This window comes from Castanea sativa, chromosome 9, assembly GCF_040712315.1.
Source record: "Castanea sativa cultivar Marrone di Chiusa Pesio chromosome 9, ASM4071231v1".
Classification (NCBI taxonomy): Eukaryota; Viridiplantae; Streptophyta; class Magnoliopsida; order Fagales; family Fagaceae; genus Castanea; species Castanea sativa.
The window spans coordinates 36,864,132-36,869,568 of record NC_134021.1 but is presented as its reverse complement, the minus strand read 5'-3'; the positions used below and the strand labels follow the sequence as shown (position 1 = coordinate 36,869,568).

The window sequence follows — 5,437 nt, the reverse complement described above, 5'->3', positions numbered from 1 at the left end:
TGCAGATTTTAACCGTAGACAATATGAGGAAAAGACATGTTCTTGTGATAAATTGGTGTTGTATGTGTAAGAGGAGTGTCGAGATGGTAGATCATTTAGTGTTACATTTTCTAGTGCTAGCGAGTTGTGGTCTATGGAATTTAGCATCTTCTGAATTCAGTGGGCAATGCCTAAAGGAGTAACAGAGCTGCTAGCTTGTTGGTAGGTTGGGTTGTGGCAATATCAATGCATAGAAATTTGGAAGGCGATTCTTCATTATTTGATGTGGTGTCTTTGGCGGGAGACGAATTCCAAATGTTTTGAGGGCTGCTAATGGAATCTATTGGATCTAAAGTTGATGTTTCTTCAAACTTTATTTAAATGGATGGTTGCATACAGCTGGTTGTCTTTTTCTACTCTCTCAGATCAGATGGATCATTGCACTTTAAGAATTTAATTGTGGGTATAACTTGACTATACTCCCTATAAACTTGGGCTATGCCTCAATATATTATCATTTATTTTATCTATAAAATTAAAAAAAAAAAAAATCACTTACACATTCGAAAGTATAGAATCAATGAAATAAAATTACCATCTGACAATTTCAAGAATTCTGTCATACTTTAGTTGCAGCTCACAGATTTAACCATTTCTAAAATAATTATAATTTTTAATTTCTATCTTCATAAGTATGTCATGTAACAGGTATAGAAACTATCCAATTATGCAGGAATACACCAGTGAAGCAAATATAGACCATTATCTTTTACAGATTGAATTCAATCAAGTATTACTCACCGCATTGTAGACCATGATTTCTGGTTCCAACTCTTGGTTCCACTTCCCACTTACCCCGGTTTTGAACTCCTTCTTGGGAGGAGATCGCATACTATCAATTACATCAAAAAGTCCCTTCAAATACACCGCTTTTCCAAGAGTGACAGCAATACATTGATAAGCAACTAAATCAGGATATGTAGACACTTGTTGCTGGAGAGAAATTAAACAAAAATAAATAAAAGAATTGTATTTTCTCTCAAAGCTTTCTCTTTCCTCTTAGCAAGGTTTAGTGCACAAGCAAAAAGCATGCTATATGCAATAAAAATAAATGTATAATACCTGCATTGAATGAAAGACATTGAGTGCCTCCACAGGTCTATTTGCCTTTCCAAGTACATCAAGTGCAGTCGTGTATATAAATCTACAAAATGACGAGGAAATGTAGTCAAAAGACCCTTTCTATACAACAACCATGGTCTTAAGTCACTAGAGCCAAATAGTATTTCCGGAACCATAGATTATTTATATATATATATATATATATATATAAGTACAATGGATAAAATATTTTGAAATATGTATTGTTTGATCAATGACTTTAGAGCTTCTACAATATTGATTAACTACTTTGAAATTTTAAATACTGAAACAAGCCAAAAATTGGTTGAAGCAAGTTCAAAACAGATTTTCCTCATAAATATGTAAGGACCTCCATCAGGACCTTTATTCTATTGATACCTCCATATTTTTATAAGTAATAAAGATTTTCATTAATAAAAGGGAATCTCTAAGGAATAGCTTTCTAAAGATGATAACCCAGGGGTTGGCTGAGTTGATTGGGCTCTCAATCTCAAGGTGCTTGTACTGGGCTCGACTGGATGTGCTCCCTAGTTCAAGTCCTACTACCAGCACTTTGAAAAGAATTTCCTGGGCCAACACTTTACCCCTTCGTGGGCCCACCCAGTGCAAACAGTGATTAGTTTCTGGTTGAAAACTTTGAGAAACACTGTGGGAAACTAAAAAAAAAAAAAAAGCTTTCTAAAGATGACACTTATCCCAAAAAAAAAAAAAAAGAAGAAGAAGCAGCTTCCTAAAGATGACTGCTGAAGATTCAAGTTTTAATTGGTACATCCATGCGGACCATTACCACCAAAGCCACTACCACCTTCACCATCAATATTGCAACTTCTATGCTACAGTAACATCATCAACCAGGGCCAGTGTTAGTAAATCCTAACACCACGACAACAATTACCATGGCCTGCTCTGATGCAGTTGACAGAAATACAAAAAGTGCAACTAACTACAAAAGATCATCAATCCCACCCTGACCAGATCCAATTTAATCCATTCTACCTACTCTAAACCCCTTAGAACATGCTCTGTAATCAAACGCTTCATCCAAATACGTAGTTCTTCAAAACTTTGTATTAATGTCCTGTGATGCATTGAATAAAAGGCTTGACTCTTTTCTCTAAGATAGCTAGAGCTAAATCATCCAATTGTAACAGTTTCTCTCGAAATTCTGTCATGACATTTATGTACAACCTGTAAAATGACTTGAAACAATGTAGTTCTTTTTTTAATATAAGTAATCTCAAACAATGTAGTTTGATTGTTTAAAGAAAGTTTTGAGCTCAATGAAATTGTGATGCCCTTTCAAAACACATGTAACCTAACAAAATTCATTACTCAAATGCTTAATATTCATAATACTAATTACAGAAAAGAAGAGTATCAAAAAAAAAAATATTACACAAAAGAAAAGAATATGCTCTTTCAAAACATGTGTAATGTTCATTAGAGAGACAAAAAAAAAAAAAGGAAAAAGATACCTGGGCCTGTGGGATTTGAAGCGCTCACGCATCTGAAGCCACTCAATGACTTGTAGCACCCGCCTCCAGTTTCCTAGTTTTCCCAATATCTGGATAACCCTCAATATAGAATGATCACAGAATCGGATCCTTGCACTTCGCATTGTCTTTGTAAACATCCATTCAGGCATGTCTACATCTGCACCATTCAAACTGTTAAAATAAACTACTTTAACATTAACCAAATCATGAGAATCAATATTTAAGATAACTTAGAATTAGACAATGAGATATTTAGATTGGTACATAAATCAAAGAAAGATAAGACTTATCCAAGAAATGACAAGCAAAGTAGCAAATGTCATCAATATGCATTTTGGGGGGTACAAACTGCAGACAGTACTGTTTAAAAATTACAATGATTTCTTTCTGAAAAATCAAGCTTCATAGCAGTAAAATTTCTCCACACAAGTACTAAATCTTAACAAATACCCAAAAAGTTCATTTTAGTGTTTTATCATTTCAGATTATGGATCACATTACCAAATAAAATTACATACATAACTCTTCATAACACCTAAATTTTGTTTGCCAAAATTAGTGAGATAATATCAACATTACAAAAGTTCCCTTGACCAGTCCACCATAACTATAGTATTCATAACTGGAAAATGGCACCATAATATAGTTGACAAAAATTCCAATTCACGACGCAAGGAACTCACAGATAATATGTAAATCAGTCTATATATGGAAGCTCATGGATTCACATGATACAAGTGACACTAACATATCAAAACTTTATAAAGATACACATGATGGACCTCATTATCTAACAAAAGACCAGACTATATTCCCATTACAATATTTTGGAGCATGCAGGTCTACATCCAACTAGATGGTACTAAAACCAAACTGCAAGACATAACAAAAGTTGTTAATATTACATCTAATTATGAGTTAAACATTATATCGTAAACAAAACAAAATAGAAATAAATTCATCCAAACTAGGGACACTAGGAGGAAAAAAAAGGAGAGCAACAGACTGCTTTGCTAGCTTCTGGATTCTCGCTTCCATCTCCATCCATGAAACTCGTGGCTTGTCCACAACATCACTGAATTCATCAAAATTCTTGAAGGCAGCTCTTTCCACGTCTACGCCATTACCATCAATTCTTTCAGAGAAAGAGTGACCTCTTCTGGTTAGTGTTCCATTTTCATGCACAAAATCATTATTAGCAACTTCTTCAAGTACTTCCTCTCTTATCTGCCATGCCTATCAATTCCAGAACCAACTTTCTCTCCCTTCAAGCGTTTATTGATTGATTTGTCATCCCACTGGCTATTATCAGTCCTGTTCTGTCTCAACATGCCCCCAGGAACTTGTATCACTAACAATTTCCCCTTCTAGTTTGATACTATGGCGCTGTCTTTGAGCAGGAACTGATGCCTTTGACACTTTTTGTACCCTCCAAGCCTTTGTACTTTTACCCAAGTTGGAGTCCTCCAATTTCTGTTGAATACTACTAGTCTGATGTTGCTTCATTAATTTTCCACTTATATGGCCTTCGTTGGCATCAATTTCATCGACAAATTCTTTACTTGCTTTCCCTTTGTAACCAAGTTTACCCCTTCTAACCTGACTTTCTTTGCTCGTGATCCCATAATCCTTCTTAGATAACCCTTCATATTTTACAACTTTTAACACCTTTTCTTGATCCAAAATACTTTTCTTTTTCTCAAATTCCTTCACTTCTACGTTTCCTTTATCTCCTTCCATTGTTGGTGTCCTAAAAAGACCCTTTTCTGTATCATTGGGCTTCTGTTACTATTATTATTATTATCAGCGTGCTTCCATTCCCTACGAACTCTAACAGACTCCATAGCCTTCAAATACTCATTGAAGGACGGCTTAAACTGAGGCTCCTTCTCCAGAATCCCACCACCCACCAACCTATTATCGTTATCAGAATCTCCCTCCAACAAAGCATTAATTGCTCTATAGTTTTGTACTTTAACACCAAAAACATGGACCTTCTTCACAGTTAGACCAATAGGAAAGATGGGTCTCCGAGGAATCAAAACCCCATTGAAAGAAAACGAATTCCAGGTACAATTCGAAGCAAAAATACCATTTCTTTCAAACTAAGAGACACCCATTTGCGCATTCGTTAAAATACCATTGCAAAAAGCGTAAACAACAACAAAAGGAGGCTGATGAGAATTTAAGTTTTAAGAAACTCAAACAAGCTTTTGATCTTACAGGAACAATTTGGCTACAAGGAAAACCGTCTGAGTTTCAGTTCCACTGCTACGCACAGTCTGCCAGTGCCACCGAAAGATAAGGATTGAGAATTACTCAAATCTCAACCATCTATTAAATCCAATGCTTCATAAATTGACACATCATTCAAGCCACGTCAGCGATTCCGCTTCACTTTCTGGTTTCAAATTTTCAGTCTCTCTCTTCCATTCCACCAACTCTATCTTAGACATCCATGGCTGCAGCTAGCAGCCATTGAATCCCACGCCACTGCCACCGGCGGCTCATGCCTGTGTGCCCTCCTCTCTTACTGTTTTGTACGTTTGGTTTTTTTGTGTTTATTTTGGACGGAAATACATTTTTCGTGACTACATTTTAGCCAATTCTCCTTTTAACTAACGAAATGCATGTTGTCACGCAGTGGATAACACAAGAGTCATCACATTTTTATAATATTTTTACAACAAATATTAAGTGGTAGATTGTTACTGGTTGTTATTGTTGGGGCAAAAAATTCATCTTAGTGTTAAATTCAAATTTGAACAAATAACAACTAATCACATGTAATTTATTATAAAAATGTTGTAAAAATATTA

The 5,437-nt window shown here is 35.3% G+C and overlaps 1 pseudogene; it reads right to left on the bottom strand.

Moving 5' to 3' along the window:
- Nucleotides 1-631: 631 nt before the first annotated feature.
- LOC142609992 (uncharacterized) lies at nucleotides 632-5,190 on the bottom strand (annotated as a pseudogene).
- Nucleotides 5,191-5,437: the final 247 nt, after the last annotated feature.